The following is a 25,821-nucleotide window of genomic DNA, read 5'->3' on the forward strand; positions in this document are numbered from 1 at the left end:
GGTAAGATTCGTTGATGTTAGGTGAAATGTACCCCAAGATAAGTATTCAAATATTTTTTTTCATGCGATTGTTTTTAACATATTTATAAGATGAATTTTTGTTGCTTTGTATGTTCCTCCCCCACGATATAACTCCTGTTTTCACTATATTTTATGTTGGTATAATTTGTGGAGGGGCATGGAAAAAACAAATCGAAAAAAGGATAGAGTTGGACCCATTGTAACAATGAGATGTAGAAGATGTTATGTCGAAAAACGAACTTTAAAACTTTCACAAGGCGGAGTATAATGGGGTGAGGCAGGAGAGGTGAGATGGAAGGGGATAGGAAGGGGAAATAAAGGAGGAGGCAACAATGCTTGATAAGAAATGTACTCATTATCTTGCCCATGTAATTGTAACTCCTCTGTATGGTATTTTCAGAATATTAAAAAAAACCTTCATACCTATTAATTTTATATGAATTCTATGTGCTTAGAAGGTTCTTTTTATTTTCCCAGCCGTCTTTGGCATACACAGACATATCATGGATTATATGAAGGTAATAAATTTCCAGATGCTTGCCAGGAGGAGTAAAAGCTATAGTTTGTTTTTTTTTTTTCAAGAGGCTTTCCATTTCATGAAAAAAATATGCTGCTTGATGCAGGATTTCACAAAATTATATTGCTAGGAAGAACTTAAACAATCATCTAACATTACAGAGTTGAGGGAGATGAATTGATCTTCTGAATAATTTACTTTTGGGTCAAATAAGAGCAGGCTGCCAAAAAGAGAGTAGACTTTAGAGAAACATAAGGAGTTGTATGTAAATAGGTGCTTAGCTGATTTTGTTAATTTGTGAACTAATACAGGGAAATAAAGTAGTGTAAGGTAAAAAAATAAAGAACTCTGCATTGAAATACTCATTTGTGTGTGTGTGTGTGCACACACGTGCCTGTACACACACGTGCATGTTCATGTGCTCATGCATGCATTCATCATTCCTGTTCTAAGCATCTGTGCCCAAGGTAGTGGTCTACCACTTGAGCCACTGCTGCACTTCTGGTTTTTTGGAGATAATCACATGTTTTTTCATGATTGGACTGGCTTTGAACAGTGTTCTTCAGATCTCAGCTTCCCGAGTAGCTAGCTAAGCTGATTCACCCTCTGAGTAGCTAGTTAATATTCTGTCTGTCCTCTATGCTTCACTGCTCTTTTATTCTTTTCCTGAGGTTATCACAAGCCTGTCATATTTATTTCTAATTGTTTTAAAAATACTGTTACTGCTTGGCACCAGGGGCTCCAATCTGTACTCTTAACTACTTAGGAGGCTTGAGAACAGAAACCAGGACAAATTTTAGGGGAGTTCCTTCTCAATTTATAGCTGGGTGCATTGGATCATTTCCACCATCCTGCACTATCTAGAGACTAAGATTGGAAGGACTGCAGGATCCAGGAAGGTAGACAAATAGGTGTGCAACTCTGAAGCCATTGATGATGGGAAGAATAAAAGGACAGATCAGGTGCATGTTCTTGTGGAAAGGGAACCCCTATACTAAAATTAACCACAGATATGCCAGCATAGCAAGAACAATACCCCAAGTTGAAATCCCCACAATTTTCCAAAACCAAAAGAAGTGCATACATTAACATCCCAAAACTTAGTACAATCTGTTCTTTTCTCTAATATCATCTTTATCTGATTATCATATTATGTGACAGAATAGTTTCTTCATTAAACTTATGATATATTTTAAAAGACCTCGAAAATTCTTTCTCACTTATTAAGTGCAAATGAATGGCATATTGCCTCATTTCTTACATATTTGACTGCCACTAAAAATCCATCCAATGATTATTATAGTAATATATTCTGATTTATTACTTTATTTGTAACAGTTTTTAAACATTTTGCTTTTCTGGTGAAGTTTAAGTATTTAAATGGTATCATCAAAGTATATTCCTTGGGTACTTGTGGCAGGTTTTTATAAAGTTTTTAACTAATGGCTTCTAAGAATTCTTAATTTCTATATTATTTGTATTATTTTTAATTTCAATATAATTTTATTGTAAGGGTAATGTACAGAGGGGTTACAGTTACATAAATAAGGTAATGAGTACATTCTTTTGAAAGGAACCTTGTTAACCCCTCCATCGATTTTTTTTGTACACTCAAACAATTACTGATGCTTTTGCAGTTGCTATTGATCAAATGTACTTTTGCTTTCATTGTTCATGCATTTTTATTTTAAAATTGATATAAAAGGGGTTTACAGTTACTTAAGTCAACTAAAGAGTACACTTCATTTTATTTTCTATATTTCAAATTTTGATGTTAGTTACTTATTTTCTTGTTTCTTTAGGATTCTTTTTTCAGAGTTGTAGTATTAGTAAATTTAATTTTGCATAATTTTTACACATGTAAATTATTCAGACACATATATGTTGCTTTTAAAATATTTAACATGTGAATATTTAAAATTATTTTCTTAATTTTTATATGGTTAGTGAATTTAAATAAATTGATTTTCTTATAGTTCTAAACATATTTTTCCAGGTAACAAATAATTACTGTATTTTCAAGAAGCACATACTATATTAAGAAAGGCTTCATTTCCTGGTCATTTTTTTTTAAATATTTGTACTTGAATTAAAAAAAAAGTTTGAGCTGGGCATGGTGATTTGTGGCTTCCATTTTCTACCTATGGTAGGAACTGCAAATAGGGTTTGTAATTCGGGAGAGCCTGAGAAACTATGAGACCCTATCATAAAAATATCCAGAGTGAAATGATTAGAGATATAGCCTCCCATAACGAGATATAGAGCACCTGGTTATCATACGCTAAATCTTGAGGTTAAAACACCAGTACCATTAATCTTTTGTCAAAATTAAAGTATACATGTTTCAAAATGTTTATTATTTAAAACTTATTTGCAAAGGTTCTCATGTCTTCTATTTCTTAATTTTCAATTTACTTAATCTATAAGAATCCAAGTATATTGTGACTATTTGATTTCTACTAAACGTTTAAATAGTATGAGCAATATTATGATTTCATATATTAACCTATTTTTATTATTTGTGATAATTTCCTCTATTTAATATTATAATATCAATATTCCAAATGTGTGTATGTGATGTGTGTGTATGTGTGTGTGTGTGTTTATGTGGTTTTTGTGTGTGTGTGTTTTGTGTGTACTTCGTAATTCTTGGGAGATCACACCATTATTTCACATATGCTATATCAAGATTTTACCACTGAACTATATACTGTGTAGTTATAATGTAAATAGTGTTTTAAATTATGATAAATAGTGTTTTAAATTGTGACTTTTAAATTTTCATTCCTAGTATGTTTTTTCAAAATTATATATGATAAAATGTGATCCATTTTCTATCCACATTAGCAACTTTTATTGTTATTTTACTGTTATTTAGAATATTTCCAGTGCTTTTTCACTTCCAAATTCTTGTGTTTGTTATTGATAAAGGTTTTACTTTGCTTCTTTTCTATCTTCATTCTTTTTGCCTTTAGAGTTTACCTTTTGTTTCCTTTATTTCTTTGGAAATTAATTATCATATTCCTATTACAATTTCTTTACATTGTAACAGGTCTATACAGTGCTTTATTTTCTTTTTTATTTTTCCCATCTTCTCTGACTCTTAGTCCACACTCTTAGGTGGATTAAAAAGAAACTTGATTAAGGACACTTTGATTATTTTCCTCCTTTTCTTGTCTGAAGTCTTTCTGTATTTGAAACACAATAACAATGACATACAGCTCCTAGGTGGTCCATCATTCTATCCCTTCTCACTCTCCTCTGTTGTACAGCTCAAGTCGTTATCATTCAACTTTATTATGCTATAGTGTTATCTAAATCTTAACTCATTCCTAAATTAATTTTAGTTGTTTTAAGCATTCTCTAAAGACATTTTTTCCTATATAATATCTGGGGTCTTGTGTTTTCACAAGGTATAAAATATGAGTGACTATCAAACATCTAGATATCTGTAGAATATTGGTCCAACTGCTCAATTCACTTGTATGTAAATTCAAAGAATACAGGTCAGTCAGAACAATCTTGTAAAATGGTGTAGCTTGAGCCCTCATACTAGATTTGATTCTTATTATCATGTTTATTAGTGAAAGAACCGACATATATTAGAATGTAACAGATTTATCAAAAATAAATTCTTAGTTTTATTGTCAATAGATTTTGAAAAGGATGCCATGACTTAATGAAATAAAAATAGAATCTTAAATGGGTGTATTGGCACTATTGCCTCTCTAGTTATAAAGGATGATCTTAGATTACTGCCTCAAACCTTATACAAAAATTTAAAACAAAAAAAGTATTATCAAACTAAATGTGAGTTGTAAAACCCTACAAAACATAAATGTAAAAATTCATGACAATGGATCAGTAAAGGTTTCCAAAAAGTTGACATGGTAAGCATTAGTGGCTAAAGAAAAGCAAGAATAAACTAATATCAACTGATAACCTTTCTTAATTCTATGAAAGTAGTGAAAACATATCCAACAGATAGAGGGCACATATTTGTTAATGCTACGATGTTAATGCTACAGTGATCCTGAATCTTAAATACTTTTATATTTTCTAATTCTGTATAAATTTTTCCTGAACAGGATATTTCTATAAAGAACATATATAAATTAATAGTCAATAGGAGAAGCATATGAATTAAGCTCCTCTTTAGTATCTAAGAAAAAAGAAAAAGAAAGCTCACTGGTATGACCATAATATAAAAAGAAGACACAAAATATAGTAATGCATTTGTGGAGAAATTGATATACTCCGCATAGCAGAATGATTTGTGTAATACTACAGTCATTTAGCAAGCAAGTTTTCAAGTCTTCAAAAGGTCAAAGAGAATTGTATATGTTCTAGCCATTACACTTCTATGTATGTATTAAAGACAAGTAAAAAACTTGTATGGATCGGGAATGTAGATCATTGACAGTGCACTTGGACAGTATGAGTGAGAACCTGAAAATAATTCCCCAAAACAAATTTTGAAAAGACACCCTATAGAAGATTTATGCAGGAAAAATTCCTGTAATTCAATTTTATATCTATTTTAATATCTGTTATAAAATTTATAGCATTTCTCTTTGAAGAAAGGCAAGTTTGTAAAAATTAGGCTTAGAAAACTATGATTGCACAATTCACTTCCAAAGAACTAAAATATATACAATGAAAGGAGATAATATATTGCATGTGAATTTCATGTCAGCAAAAAAATAAAACTATAGTAGAAAATTCTTCACACAAAATACAAAATACCCAAAAAGAAGTTTTTGTTGTTGGCTAAAAATTCTTTGTAAACTACAGCTTCTAAAACAAAGATGTGATTTCTGTTTATTTTGAGTTTTATTGTCTGTTTTTTGAGTTTATTCAGAGATAACCCAATCAAAAAATGTATGTGATAACTGGAATATCTAGGAATTATACATCACTTATACGTAATTGATAACCTTTTCTGGAAGAAACTTTTAGCAAATGATAGAAAACACAAATCTATGCATCTGCATTTTATGATAGCCATATGTTACTTGCTCAATCCAATTGCTTTCCTCTACTTTGCTAGAAAAAAGTATTCTCAGGATAAGAACCAATAACGTGAAAAGAAACAAAATACACAATCATCTTGATTTATTTGTGACAAAAACAAATGAAATAAAACAATTCCACTTAAGTGACTCCATTATTAGTATCATTATTAGTATCTATGAAGATGATCCTGAATGCCAACATCCATTGAATTTTTGGAATTTTAATTTCTACGAACATATGAAAACTAGAACAAGAAAACAAATATAGTCTTAGAGCAAACCAGCCTTGCAATAATTTTCTTAATTGTATTGAAATTACCAAAGAATTAATACCATTAAAACTATCCTTTCCTATGGAAATCATTTAAAAATGTTTATCACTTATTATAATTAAAATACCAAGCAAGAGCAATTTTACAGAATAATTACAAATATCATTTTATTACTATCGTAAAATAGAATAAAAGACCAGTCCCAATATATTATCATTATTCTTAATTGCGAATCATTACCTAAATATCTTAAACAATCTAAATAGTCATGTCTTTAACAAAGAAGTAAATATTCTCTACTTTTTCCCTAACATTTTCCATGCGCATGTATTCATGTTTCTAAGAAATGTTCACAGCAGGTAAAAGATGCTTCTGTGAAATTAATGTGATATATTTTGTTGTTGTTCTTGATGTTGTTTGCAAGGTTAGGCATTGTCCCTAAGCCACTTTGTGCTCAAACCCAGCACTCTACAACTTGAAATATAGAGCTAATTCCTGTTTTTAGTGGTTAATTTGAGATTAGAATTTAACAAGCACTTTTCTGTCTCGGCTAGTTTCTAACACAATTCTAAGACCTCATTACACAGAATAGCTCGAATTATAGGTGTGAGTCATTGGCACTTGGTGTAATGTATTTTTTTAACTTTATATCTCAAGATTTTTGTTTCACTAAATTGTACATCGTTCTACACATAAATTTAGATATATGTATATATTTCTGATGACAATCTGTAAAAATGTATGTCTTTCTACACATAATATATATATATATATATATATATATATATATATATATATTTCTGAAGACAGACTCCCTCTAAAACTTTTTATGCTACCATTTTTGACCTTTTTATTTCAAAGATATACAGTCTATTTTTCCAAAAGTTTCCTAGAATAAAATAACTAATATTTCAATAGAATGTAGCGTTTATTACTTTTAAGGGAATTTTAGATGTACACATGATATTATCGTAATATTTATAGTATATTACTTGAAATAATTCTGTTCAAACTCTTAAATATTTGTGTGTAGTGGTGGGGAGAGAGGAAGTTAATTCATAGGAAATTGCAAAACTTCAAAAATCTATTCTATAATTTGTTATAAGCACATAGTCAAGCTAATTGTTATGGTTTAGATTTTTTGTTTCTTTGTTCAAAATTTTTATATGGATGCATGCACAGTGGTAACATTAAAATTATTAATCAAAAGACAAATAATCACAAATCATAGGTACATATCAGAGTTTCAATAGTTAGCACTTATGATGCTAATAATAATTTTGATGAGGATGATGATGACCACAGTGTAACCTGATAATGACAATATTGTGATTGAAAAGGAAAAAAATTTACACATTTTTGAAGCTATATTTCCCACATTGAATATATAGTAATAAATAGCATTGGATTACATATAATAAGAATAACAAGAGGAGAGTTTCAATATCAAGAAATATTATCACATAAACAGGTAGAAACAGTAAAAACCGTAATGTTATTCCTGCAGTTTCTCTAATGTATACACACTTTTCTTGGTGATATTATTTTCTTATAAATAAACTTAATTATTTCCACATTTTAATGCACTAAGATGTAGTTTTCAGCTTAGTGTGATTAGTTCAAAAATATTCTCATATAGATACTATTCAATAACCAGTGTTGTCAATGATATATTAAGGGTATGTTCTTCAATACATCTGAAAAATATGACACTATTTACATAGTACCACTTACCTATCTGTAGTTACCTTAAAAGGACATAGACCTTAGTGCCAGGAGGTGAAATTTATTTTTATTTCTGCAGGAAACAATTTGTGACTTACTGAATTTGACTCTTTCCTTATTTGTAAGGTAAGGTGGAAAATGTAAGGACTCTTCACTTTTCATTTTCTTGCTCTAGAAGTCAACACATATATTCTTCATTATTTCTGGTAGATAACATCCATTTATAGATGAGAAATGTAAGGCCAACAGTCAACGTAGTGAGTAAATAATGATACTAGAATTTGTGTCTGAACACTTCACTCTGTGTGCTTACAAAGAGAGTAATTTGGTGATGGAGAGGACCAATATGAAAAGACTATGGGGAAAAAGCATACTTTGGAAATGGTTGTTTTAGGACTAAGTGACAGTGTTGAGTAAATGAAACAGACTGGTGTCAGGGGCATAAAAAGGAGTATATAGAAATTATTTGAGTGGGGGCTGAGAAGGTGGCTCAGTGGGAGAGCGTTTGCCTTGCATGCATGAGGCCCTGCGTTCGATTTCTCAGCACCACACAAGCAGAGAAAAAAAGCAGGAAAGGTGCTCTGGCGCAAGTGCTAGAGTCCTAGTATTGAGCTGAAGAACTAAGGGACAGCACCCAGGCCCAGAATTCAGGCCCCACGACAGGACCCAACCAAAAAATAGAAATCATTTCAGTGACAGAAACTGAGAAAATCTTGATCATTCATCGTATCTAATAGGAGGGAGTAGAAGGGTAAGAAGAAATCAAATGTGCTTCCACATGTTTGGCTGGCAACTGTGTTAGTGCTACTCTTAGTTATAAGGACCACAGGTGGAAATGATGGATTTAGGGGAAAAATTCTAATAGTTCTAAAGTTTAGATGCAAAGATGTGTCTGTTTAAACATCATCAAAATATCCAAGACCATGAATATGAAAAAGAATAATATAATTGGGGGTATTATTGAAGGGAAAAGGAAAAGGAAAGTTCTGACACAGGTGTGAGCAATGTGGGCACCACTGTATACAAGATTGGAAGAGATAAATAAGGGGAAAAAAGTAATAAACACAGATTTACAGAAGTAAAGGAAGGAATTTGCAAGAAGATATTGAAAAAAATATGCTATTTGGATTTGATAAGTAAAAGGACATAGACAAGTTCAATAAGAACATTGTTTTGGTGAAAGTCATATTGATAAAATTTTGGGATATGAATATGAAGCCATAAAATTCTGGATCCATAAATTCAACAGATCCTGTTGATTTTAAATGTTGGGAACCAATGCTTTAATCCTGACCTTAGAAGAATTATACACATATAACTGTCATGAACTTTACTCATAGGTATTGTGTGAATATTTGTGAAGACTTTGTTTATCTAGGAGTTTATAGAGTGAACTACAGCATAGAAAACCTTAATTTGTCCTACAGTTCCAATGTGTGGCCCATCTTTCCACATCAGCTTGGGATTTTATTGAAATATCTTTAGATATGTTTGGATGTCTTATCAGCCTATTCATTATAAATGTAGGACAAGTAACACCAAGTATTAGGTTGAGCATACAGCATTACTGATGTGTCTGAAGACTCTTCAAATTGATTCTTTAGAATAGAAAATGCCTCAATAGCCATTGACACATCATAACTTCCATATACTCTATTTAACTTAGTTATTGTTAGGGATATCTCCCTGGTGAAATAACCCTGTCAATCAACATGTCACAAATTCTTATATGTAGGGAATTTTTTTATAAACTTCAAGCTTTTATTGAATGGAAGAGTTCAGACTTTACCCTCACCAATACGACTGAATGCCTAAAAAGATAAGACATTTTGTTTAATGCCTTTCTTTCATTTTCTCATACTCTTAGGTAAGCAGGGAAGGATTTTGATTTAACAATAATACAATGGTTACTTGTACTAACACGACATTTATGATCTAGTGTTGCTAATTAGCTCTCGATTTTGTGGCTATTTATATTTCTCATGGGAAAACTAAAGAGCTCCAAGGAAATTGACCTAAGGAGACTTTCAATTCTAATTAATACCAGTTTGTCTCAAAATGCTTTAAATTCTACATCCTCTAATGTGAGCATAGGGTTACACTGTGCAACTTTTCTCCTCAAAGAGTGAGTACTACCCTATTGCTTAATATGGACAAAGTACTTTCATACATAGACTGGTCTTGTGCAAACAAGAAGTGGTAGTTGAACAATGTTCTTAGCAGTTTGTATAGATGAAATGGAAATAGAGCAACTATGAACTCAAAAGGAATGTGTAAAAAAGCAAAAGGCACAAAGTAGAATGTGCCAAGGAAATGCTGAAGTATAATTTCAAATTATGTGCTCAGGTGTGAGTATGTTCAAAGTACAGCTTAAGAAAATGTAGTTGGATATCTTGGGGGAAAACTGCTTTAAACACTTCTAGGATAGTTGTACAAGTAGAAGCCCCTAACTCTGACTCTAATCAGCCGCATCATCATCAACTTAGGGACTATTTTCCAAGTGCAAATTGAGAAAAAGAGGGCTCCTCACAGTTAGTGTTCAGATTGAAGTAATGTAAATAACATAATTTTTCTTATAAGACTTCATTTATTTTGGAGGGTTAAATAGGAAAAACCCAAATAAATATTTTGCATATACCTAAATTAAGTGGGACATAGTATATTACTCTCTCTTTAACTGGGAAGTTGTAGATTATGTCTTTTTATACTCTAACTTGGGACAATGATCTGCTGTCACTCATTTTCTTCCCCTCCCCATCTTTTGCCCTTCCAATTACATAATTTTTATTTAAAGAGACATACATGAGCTTGCATTTCTAAATCCTTCAAAATTATCTGAACTGCTTCATACTTCTGGCAGCCTCCTATATCTTTCTCAAGGGGATATTTTGTCACCACCATTGTAACCCATATGATATTGGATATCTTTCTGCTTAATTCAGTGCAAGATATACATTAGACTCATCCAGATATCTCAACACTTGTACCACCATGAAAACCTATCTTCATAAAAATCATGATTTTAGAATATCTGGGGAGGTGGCATCTGTCATTTTTGAATTACCCTAAGTGATACTTACATGCAGTCATGTTTTAAATCAATATGCCTCTCAGTAGATGAATGAATTGACAAAATGTGATACATGTGACAAAATGCTTCCAATTCATACGGGAATGGAAAAATCCTACTAAGTAAAATAAACAAGACACAAAGAAAGAGATTCCATGTTTTCCCTAATTTGTAACAAGTAGGAAATATCTAGGATAGCCCTAGAAGATGAGCAGAATGGCTCAGTAGCTATGTATAAGATGATGATGAGCAAAATGAACTCCTACATATGGAAACAAAGGTTTTCTTTGTGGTTGTTGTTTTTAATATACTTTGTGATTCTTTTTTCTTTTGTGTTTTCACCTATGGTTTGTCCCCTGCTGTGTTTGATTTCAGTATCATGTGTCATTGTATACATATTTATTTTAATTAGGGAAGGGAAGAGGAACAACAACATGGCACGACAAAGGACGAAGGACAAACCAATGTAATATCAATGCTCACAAGACTACATGATGGAAATTTACATTACAACTTGTGAAGGGTCCTGGGGTGAAGGAAAACTGTGTGAAAAGTGAGGTAGTGGGTAAAAAGTTCTACATGTTATCTATTCACCATCTTACAATTACAGCAACCCCTTCTATATATCACCTTGACAATATAATTAAATTAAAAAATAACTTACATAAAATATAATTTCACTGTATTGGTATAGTAAATACAATTCTATTCCCCCTTTCTTTATTAGAAGGTCATAAACTTGAATGTTATCAAACTATGGAATATCTTCACAATATACTTGACTTTATGTTGAAAAAACCATTATCTCACACTATAACCTAAGAAAGTTCAATTCTATGGAAACTCCTAACTTTTAAAACTGAATAATTGTTAAGAGGACAGAATATATGTATTCTTCAAAATTCAGATGACTACTAACTAATCATTTTCAAATTCTGATCATGCCATACCAGAGACATTTAAAACAGCATCTGTTTACATTTTAAGTAATTCTGCAATAGATCAAATTTCCAATGAGATGTTACATATTTAAAAGTCAATAAAAAATAGGCACATTCTGATAGAAGATAAAACTATGACCTATCTATAATAATTAATTCCTGAAGAGTAAACATTTATCATCAGAGTAAGCTATTATTTCTATGACAATCAATCCCAAGTTTTTATGCTGTAAAGTCATCCTAGCCCAACAGTTTGTAACTTGTAAGGTGCACCTAAAAATTGCCTGAATTCACATCATGACTAGCTTATCACTATTGTGAAAAAAAATACTATACTTCTGCTGTGATGCCCTCCCAATTGTGCAAAGAACACTACACTAAACTTTTCTGCATCATTTTCCCTCCAGTGGTATTCTTGAGATCAGAATACTTGCAAATAGTATTTATATTATTATTTTATATTAATTTTATTATATATTATTTTTATCTATCATAGATATTCAGGAGATCTGAATATGGGAACATTGAGATCTGAAGATTTTGTTTCAAACCCACCCAGGTAGCAAGGTTCCTTAGATTCTTATTTCCAATAAACTCGTAAGGAATAGCTAGTTCCAAGTGGCACTGAGGTTAAAGTTGAAGAGCAGTAGCCTTTAGCAAAAACAGGCTCAGGGACAGTGCCCAGACCCAGAGGTCAAGCCCTAGCATAAACTAAACAACAAAAACAAAATAAAAACAAACGTTAAACCTAGATTTTTTCCCTCATTGTATGAGTAATTAAGAGGTACTTAAGGAAATTTCTTCCTGTGTTATGTATAGATAGAAGAAAAAAAAAAGATCTCATTCAATTACTCTCCTCATACCATGTTACACCAAAGTCTCCAAAAATTTCTCTTTTTCTAAATTTCTAAATTAATACATCCATTTGTTGACAACTTTGTCTGGATTATTCACATTATCATGTTATACATGAACTACTGGAGTTATTTATGAACTAATTTCTAAATATACCTCACTTGAAAGAAAATTCTAGGCAAATAGAATGCCACAATCATTTGTGAATTTCTAAAATAAATCTTCTACTTGAAAACAATTTTGTAGTATCCTAGAGAATATGAAATTACAAACAAAAAACAGTTATTTCAAATATAAATTCTAATTTAGGCAGGTCTCCTAAGTCCTACATAAGATGAACTTTGCTAATTCTCCAGGCTTAAGCTTTTGTAATCCTTCATCATTGCTTTGGAATCCAACATAATGATGCTTACTTTTTCAAATTTTTGAATGGGAATCATGAACTATTTTGCATCTAACAATGTTCTGTAATGAAGAGAGCATGTAAAACACAAGTGAGGATTATATATGAGAGCATTTCAATAGGAAACTTGACTTATCAAAACATAGTGAAAAAATTAGCCCAAACCTCCAACTGTGTATTCCTTTCATGTTTTTTGGCTTGTTTTATTGAGACAAAATTATACTACCTGGTCCAGGGAAGGTATGTAATTCCACTATCTAATCTCCTATCTTATTCTGAGTGCTAGAATTCCAGGCTTTATCACATTGCCCTACCACAGTTTGTTGGTTTATTTAATCTAGAAACAAGCTAGCAATTCTGAACTTCTCCGATGATCTTATCCTCTAGACTGATTGCTCTGATTGTTTATGTACAATTTCAAAGACGTTCTAACATTTGACACAGGATATGAACATTTTCAGATGCACGTGCAGGGTTCTCTGATTCATTCTTCCATGGATCTGATCCCTTTAATAATGATTACTTGAGTTAATATCTCTGGTCCCTACCTTTGTAATATTCTCAAGATTTTTTGGGGAAAGTTCACTTGAGGACTTTCTAATATTAAAAATTATCACTTGTTCTAGTCTTACTCAGGACATATTTTCTATTATTTTCTAACTTTTTCAACACATTCTGAGTGTTGTTTCATATGTGTGTATGTGCATGCTTGCATGTTTGTATGCCAAAACCTCAAGCTCTTATTCAGCAGTGTTTCTCATATCTAGTATTCCATCACTTCTGCCATTCTTACAATGCAGGTTTAGGCTGTTTAATTATAGGTATTGTTGCAAATAATTTTTTTCCCAGGCTGGATGCAAACTGAATTTCCCAGAATCCTTTACATTCTTAGGTTTTATCTCTCCAGGAGTATCAACTTTTAAACTTGAAACACTTTTGTGAGTGTAAAGTCTACCCTGTAGCCCAGATTTTTAACTTGAGAATTCATATAAAGATAGATGAAAATACACATTACATATATTGAGTGTACACTGTTAGAAATGTGATCTTAAGCCAAGTGACAGTGACTCATGTCTATAATCCTCAGATCTCAGCCTCCTGAGTAGCTGAGTAGCTATTGCAGTTGAAATCCAGCACACGTAGGAAAGTTTCTGAAGCACTTATCTCCATTTAACAACCAGAAAACTGGAAGTGGCACTGTGGATCAAGTGGTAGACTGCTATCCTTAAGCTGAAGAGTAGAGGAAGAGTGCCCAGGCCCAGACTTCAACCCCACAAATACCAAAGAAAAAAGAAAAGGAAAGGAAAGAAATAAAAAGATATGTGAACTTAGCAAACAGTTCATTGCTAATATAATTCCTGCTCTCTCAACATGGCTTTTTCCCAGTTAACTCCATGCTCTTATATCTGACTTGCTTTGAAACTATAAATATTCTTCCATTCTACTTTTTACAAATTTGCATTATTAGTTGCCATGATTTAGAGCTAGTAGAAGAGACAGAGTGGCCTCATCCTTCATATTCCACTTAGTAATAATGCTTTCTCTTTATCACTTCTGTAGATCTACATACTGGCCTTGGCTTTATTCTTTCAAATTTGTCTTATTTGCAGAGTATTCTATACTCTATTGAGTAACCATACTTAAACACAGAACTTCTTTTTCTCCTATTATTCATATTGTTTCTCCTACTGTTAACATATGTACATTTGTGAAATAATGCACAACACACAAAAAACCTTCTTCTCACTTAAAATTGGTCTTAATTTATAGAGCACTTAGCAAATTTGAACTTAATGTACTCCAGGATAATGGCTTTTCATGTTTTTTATTGTAAAAAATGTTGTACAGAGGGGTTAGAGTTATATACGTAAGTTAATTAGTACATAATCTATCAAGCATTGTTACCTCTTCTTTTGTTTTTCCCCTGCCTTCCCTTTCCTCCTCGCCGCCCCAAATCCCCCCTCCAATCCGCAAGTTGTAAAGTTCATTTTCTACATAGTGTCTTGTAGAACTCATTGTTACAATGGGTCATACTGTATCCTTGTTTCAGCATTTTGTTATTTCCCTTCTCCTACCCACATTAGAAAAAGGTATATGCAAGATGCAGATCACCGACATCAAATACAGTAAAAACAGGGGTTATACCGTGGAGGTAGAAAATAGAAGAGAAACAAAAAAATTCACATACTACCTGTGAGGTAACAATAAAGAAAAATCAAGTTGTGTCCTATCTTAGAGTCCATTTCACTTAACATAATTTTATATATCCATATGTACATGTATAATGTATTATAAGCGATTGAAATTCTGTATTTTCTCATGACTAAGTTGTTTCTGAAACACATGTTACCTCATGTACAAAGATGTACTTGTGCTATTTCAATGAAGCCACAAAACATTCATTTTACCTGGAGCAGCACCATAGATTGTTACTTGAAGTAATTGGAAGGAACTGTTACTGGAAGTGTGAACTGATTCCAAGAGAGGAATTGAACATAGAGAAATGACAACTTCAACTTAATTTGTGCTCTCGTTTTACTGTACAAGAAAAGAATTCAAAGCTTGAAGGAAACTCTGTCCCTGACTTTTTCGAGTGTGTTCTTTACTCACATAAAACTTGTCTGTAAATTTCTAGTTGAGAGTATTACAAAAGGAAACAATATGCCATTTGAAGGCCAACATAGATAAAAAGGAAATAACGTTGTTTTCAAAGTGTTCTACTGCAAAGAAACAATGACATGTAGGTTTAAAGGTACCTTATGCCTAGATATTTCGCTCCTGACATGATTGTCTTGTTGCAGGAGTCAGTTATCCATTCCTTTAATCTGGTCCTGAGTTCACCATAGCAATAAGGATTCCAAAAAGCAGGATCCAGTGAGTATGATCAGCAAAAGGAGCCTCTTTTCAAACCAGTGCTGTAAGGATGGTCCCAAAGAAATATGTGGGTTTTTTTTTGCTTGCTTGCTTGTTTAGTTTGTGCTGGTTCTGGGGCTTAACCTCAGAGTCTGGACCCTGTCCCTGAACCGTTGTCTTTCCTGCCACCATAGCTAGTACTCCACTGCTTGAGCCAAACCTCCACTTCTGGCTTTTTTGGTGTTTAATTACAGATAAGAGTTTGGCAGATTCTCCTGCCTATTGGCTTTGAGATTGTAATAAATCCAAGTGACATCAACTGTATGGACTTCTCTTTTGAACCAAGACATGTTAGATGAAGTTTATTATAAAGCTAGTATTCGACAATTTTTTAAAAGAAGAGACTATGTTCAGCAAAGAAACCATAACTTAACTCAGCAAAAGTAGGTGCAGTGAATTATTTTGGAATTATGTTTTCTGCTTGGGAAGATTACTATTGATTTTGTCATTCCTTTTCAGGAACTGTTTCTGTTGGTCGTGGGGCTTGGACTCTGATCCTGGGCACTGTCCCTCAGCTCTTCAGCTCATGTTGAGTGCTCTACCACTTTAGCTACAGCATCACTTCCGGATTTCTGGTGGTAATTGAAGATAAGATTCTCATGGATTTTCCTGACCAGGCTGGCTTTGAACCACAATCCTCTGGTTTCAATCTCCTGAGTAGCCAGTATTACAAGTGTGAGTCACCGGCACTCAGCTCATATGTGCATTTATGTGCACTTAATGACACTATGTTGACAAAGAATGGAAATTTGAATCAAATGGTGTGACATTGCAGCTTTTCAATAAAATGGAGGTAGCAATAAAGATGTCCTCCTTTTCCATGTTCTTACATTAATGACTCATGAGCTATGAGACTCTTACATTAGCATCCTCTGTTGTCTGTGTATGTGGACTTAGTATAAGAAATTGTTGATAGAGAAATAGAGAAAGACAGATATGTAGAAAGCAAAATAGATCAGGTATGAAAGAGCAGCATAGAAGTATATACAACTTATCACGCAGAGATTATGAACTAGCCTAAGTTATTAGAATGCTAAAGGCAATGAGGAATAAGCCTAGTTGATAACATGTTCTTCACTAACCAAAAATGGTTCTCTAGAACAGTTTATGGTACAACTTAGTTATTACTATTATTTATTCCTTCCATCTGGAGTTATTCCTTCTGTCAAAACTATTAATTAACCTCTGCCTTTTTGGTGCCATAACTTACCAAAAAGATTTCCAAATCTCACTTATACTACCCTTCTGATTGTGATTAGCAGTGGCCACTCAAGAGCCTGGAATCTTTGAATTTCCAGGATTAATCTTCACTGATATCTAAGCACATTCCTGGTATTAATTGCCATGACCTATTAACAAAACTTTTTGTGTTCAACACAGTATTCTAATATAGGTAAAGTACATGAATTAAGGACTATTGATATGTATCAGTTGGAAGGAGCAATCATATATTCCAACTATGGGTTCTTTATTTTGCATTTCCTAGCTAAATGACTCTTTTGCCAGTCCTAGGGCTTGAACTCAGGGCCAGGGAACTGTTCCTGAGCTTCTTTTTTTTTTTTTTATCAAGGCTAGCACTCTACCACTTTAGTCAAAACACCACTTCCAGTGTTTACGGTTTCATGCGTGCTAAGCAATAACTGTTCCGTGAAACCACATTCCCAGAGCACTAAATGACTTTCTTTTTTTATATTATTAATAATTTTTTGTGTGAAAATACAGTACAGAGGAGTTATAATTACTTGAGCAAGGTAATGAGTACATTTCTTATCAAGCGTTTTTGCCTCCTTCTTTGTTTCCCCTTACCATCCCTGCCCACCCATCCCGCCCCCACAGCCAAAGTTGTAAAGTTCTTTTTTCATCATGTCTTGTTACAATTGGAATTTCTTAAGATGGCATTACCTTTTCATTCTGTTAATATGTATTACAATTTAGGCCAGGTGGTAGAAAAGGAAGTGGAAAACAATATTAAGTCCAGTAAGGCTGATATTCCTATCACATCACTAAGGAAGTAGTGTTAAGACCTGCAGGACTCTTAGGGTTGTTGTATGTGATATTATTATGTAAAACACTATTAACTGTCATCCCCGACATCCAAAACATTCTGCTTCCACTTTCCAGGTCAAGAACCATATATCTACACCTTTTTATTGATTGTGTGTGTTTCCTAGGAAGGAAGAAAGAGGATGTTGTAGGTGAAGGTGGAAAAATATATATATTGGCTCTCTGTCCACATTTTTTGCATTTTTAAAAAGTGCTATTAATGAACTCCCACTTACATCTAATTGACTTGCTGTTTGCACAAGATGCAGAACAATGAAGACATTTATTCTGGTGGATAATCACAAATATTAACAAAATCCATTTCTGGAAAAATAAGATACTAGGTAAGAAATTATAAATTATTGTCTGTAAAATGGTTTCTTTTCTTGGAGAACAAAAGGTAGTATTGAAATTATTACTCTAACTTTCTCTGAGATTTTATGCTGTCTCAGTATCAAAATGTTCTCTAATTTCTGTAACAACCAAACATAAAAGACACGATTTGAAGATCTCAGTAGTTTTAGAAAATAAGTTACCTAATGTGATGGCAAGTATGATTGATTGTATTATGGTTCTCTTTTTTTCCTCTTTATCTCAAGTGTTGCATATCTTGGCATATTACTCTATGTCCTGAATCAGCTTCCTGTAGGTGAGATTTACCTCTACTCTGCAGTGTCAAGATGGGTCATTTGACTTACTTCTGCTTACAAATTGAACCGGAAGTGGTGAAAGGCTATTTCTAGGGGAAGGTTTCTATCTCATTACCTGTGTCTTTTTTCCCCTTAGCTATAAAAATAGCATATTTCCAGAAGGAGTCTTCTTTCAACTTATGTGTTGGAAGAGTATAGCATGTGAAATTGAGACAAAACTCAAATACAGCCTCATAAACATAACACAGGCAGAACTAAGCTAATATTAGAATATGATATTAAGATGCTAGTTTCTTACCATTCTTTTATACCTTTATGATAGTTGACTAGCGCACACCAGAATTTAACAAATCCTAAACAAGAACTAAACAAATTGATAACATTTCTTATTGGAAGATATTACAATTTTTTTTATAAATAAGCATTCTCCATGTGACCACTTGTGGCATTATCTATTTCTATAGATGTGTTTAATCACTCTAGAGCACTGTATCTAATATCTACAATTTTTATCCAGACCTTGTGATTGAGATGAGGAAGAAAAAAATCTAGATTTCTCCTTCTCTTTTCCTCTTCTTCTTTTTCCAGTGTGGATTCTCTTTTCTCCAATTTCTCCTATTAATAATGGAAGAGTGACACATTGTGGATATGAAGCAAAAGGCTTCAAAGCCAAAATTTTACTCTTTCAGAAGTAGATGAAGTAAATCAGAGGGCTCAAGGATGAATGAAAACATGATGTTTTTTCCCTTTCTGGATTTCACCATAGACTCTAAACATGACTCTAAATAGCTAGTGGAACCATTTGCCTTGGCTAACTTTTTAAAAATACAGTTTTTAAAATAAATGATAATTTTAAAAATTAAAAATAATTTTAAAATAAATAGTAATTTGTTGTTTGCTTTTGGAAGGCATGAAATAGGACTGCATTTACATTGTGTGAGTTGAGAGGCTAAATTTTATCAGAATCTAAACATAATGAAAAATAGATGATTTTAAGATAAATAGCTTGTAGATACATTTTTACCTCGACATACCCCAGAGATATATTTTTTCTTCTTTTCCTCTCCAGGCTGATTCAAATTCAATAAGCAGTTAATGTAATTCAAATGGCTGTGTTTCTTTCAGAAATAGAATAGACCGAAAAGTTAGAAAAAGAGATCCAGTATTGGGTAATGCATTCTTTAAAAATAGCAGACAAATACATATTAACCATAATTCCAAAATAATAACAAATGCTCTTGAAAAGAGAAGATTATAAGCAGAATATACAAAAAGTGATAGTACCACAACTACTTCAGGAGCTGCTCTCTGGCATTTAGGATTTCTAGCACATGAAAATGTTTTAATCAGGATTAATTGCTTTCAGGGACAAATTTTTTAAGTTATATTTCATTGAAGAAATATGTTGTTGGAGTTCCAGGAAGATGGCAGAGGAGAAGCTGGAGTCTAAACAAGCTCTCGCATAGAAAGCAGTTTTAGAGTTCCAGTGAACAGACCTAAGCCAGAGAATCACACAAAGTGTGCCATCACAGGTCAGAGAGTCAGGCCAGAGAGGGAAAATCCAGGCAAGGAGACAGATCTGAGCTCTTCCCAGCAGCCGCCGAGGCAGCGGCAACGGTGGCAGCAGCAACTGCAGGCACCATACCTGAGCCACAGAGAGTCCGGGACGAAGGAGCCAGATGCAGCGGGTGCACAGATTCCAATCAACACCAGCAAGAACTGACAAGGAGCAGACATCTTCATCCTGCAGTTCACAGACCAGAGAAAACCCAGGAACCAAGAATCGGCGTGAGTAGAAGCCTGCTGTCCTCACTCCTTCTCAGGGAGCAGAGGAGGGATGGGCACCCCTCCCCCCCCAGTACTGGAGATCTCCATCTGGGATACCAACAAAGCTCGGTGGAGCTGCTAGCTCCAAATCAAGCCTTGGAATAAATCGAGTCATTTAGCAGGTCACAAGAACTTAATGGAGGCGTGACCTGCCAGACTCAGCTCCACCCAGGGAAAAGGCACGCAGCTCGGGCGCCAGCCCTAGGAGTGGGTTTCTTCACTGGGTAATCAGAGCCAGAGGCTGCCCCTCCCTCTAGTAGCCTAGACAATCAATTGAAAATCAGTAAACAGAAACCCTGAGAATGTCTCCAGGCTGGGCTCTGTGAGTTTTTCATAAACGAGCCCCCGGAAAAGCTACTGTTTGTTGAAAGGCCTCAACTCTACCCAGAACCTAGCCTCATCACTGCATCTCCCTCTTTTGTGATACTCAAAGCAGATCTGCCTCCCATTGAACTAGCCTGGGAGGAGGATCGCAAAATCCTGGGTAAAGCAGAGCATTTTTGTGCCTGTTCGAACAAACTGACTTAAGAAAACAACCAAGCCACAGGACCACAAGCAGACCAGAGTCTCCAACAAGAGGCTGGTTATGGACACAAAGGAGATACAGGATTTTTCCCACCACTCCCAAAAAAATCAAAGAACTTTTCTTCCTTCTTCTTCTTCTTCTTCTTCTTCTTCTTCTTCCTCTTCTTCTTCTTCTTCTTCTTCTTCTTCTTCTTCTTCTTCTTCTTCTTCTTCTTCTTCTTCTTCTTCTTCTTCTTCTTCTTCTTCTTCTTCTTCTTCTTTCTTCTTCTTCTTCTTCTTCTTCTTCTTCTTCTTCTTCTTCTTCTTCTTCTTCTTCTTCTTCTTCTTCTTCTTCTTCTTCTTCTTCTTCTTCTTCTTCTTCTTCTTCTTCTTCTTCTTCTTCTTCTTCTTCTTCTTCTTCTTCTTCTCCTCCTTCTTCTCCTTCTCCTCCTTCTCCTCCTTCTCCTCCTTCTCCTCCTTCTCCTCCTTCTCCTCCATCTTCTCCTTCTTCTCCTTCTTCTCCTTCTTCTTCTTCTTCTTCTTCTTTGGTACCCTATATTAAAAAATTTTTTTTTCTTTTCTAAAACTCTTTTTAATCTTTAATTTTTGCCTTTTTAGGAAAAAAAATTGTTTTCCAGTAAATTTTTTTCCTCTTAAAATTTTTATTTTAGGGATACGTGAGAGTGTGTTTTTCTTTCTTTTTTTTTTTTTTTGTTTTCTTTCTCTTTTTTTTCTTTTTTAATTATCTTTTTGTTTTTTGTTTAGCTCTACTGAACTTCTGATCTTTTTTTCTTCCTTTCTTATCCTTTTCACGTTTTCCTCTCTTTCGTTCTTCTTTATGTGACTTAATTGTTGTCATGCACATCCTCAGATAAACCCGTAGTTGACTATTAGACCCTATCCCCCCATTGTGTACACACTTAATCCACAAATTTATTACTCAATTCAAAACCTCTGAGACTTAAATTCCATAGTAGCATTACTACCCCTTTATACCTATATAATATTTTAAGCATTTTTATTTTTAAGTTTTTCACATCTCCTTTATATAACTCCCCTTCTCTCAATATATTCATGTTCTTCACTAAATAGATTGTTTTTAATTCTGAATGATATTATTAATTTTTACTTTTCTAATTTTTTCTGATCTCTTTTCTTTTCCTTTTCCCTTTCTTCTTTTTTTCTGTCTCTCTACTTTCATTCTACCCAACCTATTTCCTGCTTTGAGATTAGGACTTATTTACCTCTCCCTGTGCCTTTCCACATCAATCTATTCCTATTCTTTACCCACATCTCTCCCTAACCCTAATAATTTCTGGTTTTCCAAATTCTTCTTTGTGGTTCGTTGTCAATTAACATACAGTTGTTTGATGTTGAATAGATGTATCTGTTGAACAAGACTGTATCTGTAGTCCATTGACTGTGCAAATTCAGACTTTGTTTGATGCTTGCCTTAAGATAGTGTTCTAGCACAAAACTGGTGCTATTTTCATCTCAAATGGGCAGAGTAAGCCGGAAAAACACAAGAAAAATGGCAAATCCGGGTATCTCAATTCCCAATCTTGAAAATCAGGGGACAGAACAGATAATGAAAAATCCAGAGGAGAGTTCCCAAATAGCTCTAGAAACACTGCTGGCAAATATGATAAATGAAAAGATTGAAAGCATACAAAGGACTCTGTATGAGTGTGATAGGGAGAGAGAGGAGGCAATCCAAAATTTTATGCAGGAATATCTTAAGCATGAGAAAGCTACTCAAAAACTGATACAGGATTTGCTTGAGCAGCTTGAGAACACTCAAAAAGAGAGGCAGGAATGAAGTGAGCAGGCTGAGAAGACTCAAAAAGAACTACGGGAATCCCATGAATGAGAGAAAGCTAATCAAAGAGTAATACAGGAATTGAGAGAGCAGAAAGAGAATACAAAAAGATCACTAAAGGCATTCATGGAATCCATTAACAAAGAGCTGAAGGAAGAAAGGGAGACCACAAAGGGAATGCTGAATGGAACCCAACAGAAGGAATGGGAGTCCAAGGAATCCATAACCAATCAACTAAGTGATTTGAGAATAAACACAGAACACCAAATTAAGGAAGTAAAGAAGTTCATACAAGATCTAAAACAAAGCTTCAACAAAGATTTTGAAGCCATCAAAGCTGACCAATTAGAAGGAAAAGAGATAAAAAACAAAGTAGAAAGTGTTGACAGCAGGGTAGACCATGCAGTAGATCGAATCTCAGGGTTGAAGACAGCCTATTTATTATAGAGAAAGAACTTAGAACTATCCAACACAAGTTCAAGCAATATGATAGATCTATCCAACACTTGGAAGACACCATCAGAAGGCCTAATCTAAGGATAATGGGTGTAGAGGAGCACCTAGAAACAGAAGTTAATGGTCTAGGAAATTTGTTTAACAGAATCCTAGCAGACAACTTCCCAAACATGCAAAAAGATAGGCCTATTCAGATACAAGAAGCTTTTAGAACCCCAAATAGACCAGACCAGAATAGGACATCCCACAGTCAAATTATAATCCACACAGGATCAACTCAGACCAAGGAAAAGATCATTAAAGCTGTCAAGGAGGAAAGATTAATCACCTATAAAGGGAAACCAATTAGAATCACCTCAGATTTCTCAGCAGAGACAATCAAAGCAAGAAGAGCCTGGAATGATGTATGCCATGCCCTAAGAACAAACAACTATCAACAAAGAATACTGTACCCAGCTAAACTCTCCTTCATAACTGAAGGCCAAATAAAAACCTTCTATAGCAAACAAAAATTGAAACAATACATCTCTACCAAACCAGCTCTACAAAAGTTTCTTAAAGATGTCCTACACATAGAAAACCAACAAGACCAAAATAAAGGCCAAGAAACTGCACCCAAACTGAGAATCCAAGAACCATAGGAAGAACCCAGTTTTCGCAGCCCCCAAGAAGGTGGATAACATGGTAGGAACTCCCAAATACGTCTCAGTCCTATCTCTTAACGTTAACGGACTTAACTCTCCAATTAAGCAACATAGACTGTCTAGGTGGATTAAAAAACAAGACCCTTCTCCCTTCTGCCATAAGGAGTCACATCTTGCCCAGAAAAACAAACACATTTCCAATGTTAAAGGCTGGAACAAAATCAACCAAGCAAATGGCTGCCATAAACAGGCGGGAATTACAATCCTAATATCAGGTAAAATAGACTTCAAATTAAAATTCATGAGAAGAGATAAAGAAGGTAGCTACAAATTAATTAAGGGATCTCTCCTTCAGGAGGATATTACAATTCTAAATGTCTATTCGCCAACAAATGGAGCACCCAAATTTATCCAAGTAACACTACTTTCCCTCAAATCCCACAGTAGATCCAAAGACCTTAATTGTTGGGGATTTTAACACACCACTCTCCCCACTAGACAGATCAACTTGGCAAAAACTCAACAGAGAAACAGCAGATCTAAACAGCTGCAAAGTCCAACTAGATTTAACAGACATCTAACGAACATTTCACCCAGCACCATCAGAATACACGTTTTTCTCAGCAGCACATGGAACATTTTCTAAAATAGACCACATTTTGGGACACAAAGCAAACTTTTCTGAATTCAGCATCATTGAAGTTATACCTTGAATTCTCTCTGAGCACAAGGGAACAAAATTAGAACTCAACAACAAAAGCCACCAAAGAAAGTCCGGTAACACATGGAGGCTGAACAACAGACTGCTGAACCTCGAGTGGGTCATGGAAGAGATTAGAACGGAAATTCAAATTTTCATGCTATTCAACAAAAATGAACACAGGAATTACCAGCTTCTCTGGGCCACAGCAAAGGCAGTACTCAGAGGCAAGTTTATCGCTCTGAGTTCCTAGATCAAGAAATTGGAGAGATCTGAGACCAACAATTTAATGACACATCTAAACCTCCTTGAAAAAGAGCAGCAAGATAAACCACAATCTAGTAGATGGAAAGAAATAATTAAAATTAAATCAGAATTAAATGAATTAGAATCTAAAAAAAAAATAGAAAGAATCAACAAAACAAAGAGTTGGTTCTTCGAAGAAATTAACAAAATTGACAGACCCTTAGCCAATCTTGTCTGAAAAAGAAGAGACCACACCCAAATAAATAAACTCAGAGATGAGAATGGAAACATCAGCAAGGAAACAACCAAGATTCAGAACATTATAAGGGAATACTTCTCAAAACTTTATGCTAATAAGTTTGAGAACTTGACAGAAATGTATGTTTTCCTAGCAAATATTGACATGCCAAAACTAAACCAAGATGAGTTAAACCATCTTAACAGGCCCATATCAAGCATTGAAATAGAAACAGCAATAAGAGACCTCGCAGCTAAGAAAAGTCCAAGAACAGACGGTTTTACAGCGGAAATTTACAAGGCCTTCAAGCAGAGATCACACCAATACTCCTCCAACTCTTCAATAAATTGAAAGAGAAAGTTCACTACCGAACTCATTCTATGAAGCCATCATAACCCTCATCCTAAAACCGGGCATGGACTCATCAAAGAAAGAGAACTATAGAACCATTTCTTTGATGAACATTGATGCAAAACTTCTCAACAAAATTTTGGCCAATCGACCTCAACAATTCATCCAAAAAAACATACACCACGATCAAACAAGGTTCATTTTAGGGGTGCAAAATTGGTTCAATATACGCAAATCACTTAATATTATTCATCACATCAACAGGAGCAAGAATAAGAATCACATGGTTATCTCAATAGATGTAGAAAAAGCATTCGACAATATCCAACACCCCTTTATGATGAAGGTTTTGGAAAAATTAAGAATCCATGGAACATTCCTCAATACAATAAAGGCTGTATATGACAAACCTACAGCCAGCATTATAATTAATGTTGAAAAACTAAAGCCATTTCTTCTTAACTCAGGAACAAGTCAAGGATGTCCACTCTCTCCACTTCTCTTCATTCTAGTATTAGAATGCCTATCTACAGCAATCAGTCAAGATGCAGACATAAAGGGGATCCAAATAGGGGAAAAAGAAATAAAACTCTCCCTCTTTGCAGATGACA

This window comes from Dipodomys spectabilis, unplaced genomic scaffold (assembly GCF_019054845.1).
Source record: "Dipodomys spectabilis isolate Male_0828 unplaced genomic scaffold, ASM1905484v1 ptg000010l, whole genome shotgun sequence".
Lineage (NCBI taxonomy): Eukaryota > Metazoa > Chordata > Mammalia > Rodentia > Heteromyidae > Dipodomys > Dipodomys spectabilis.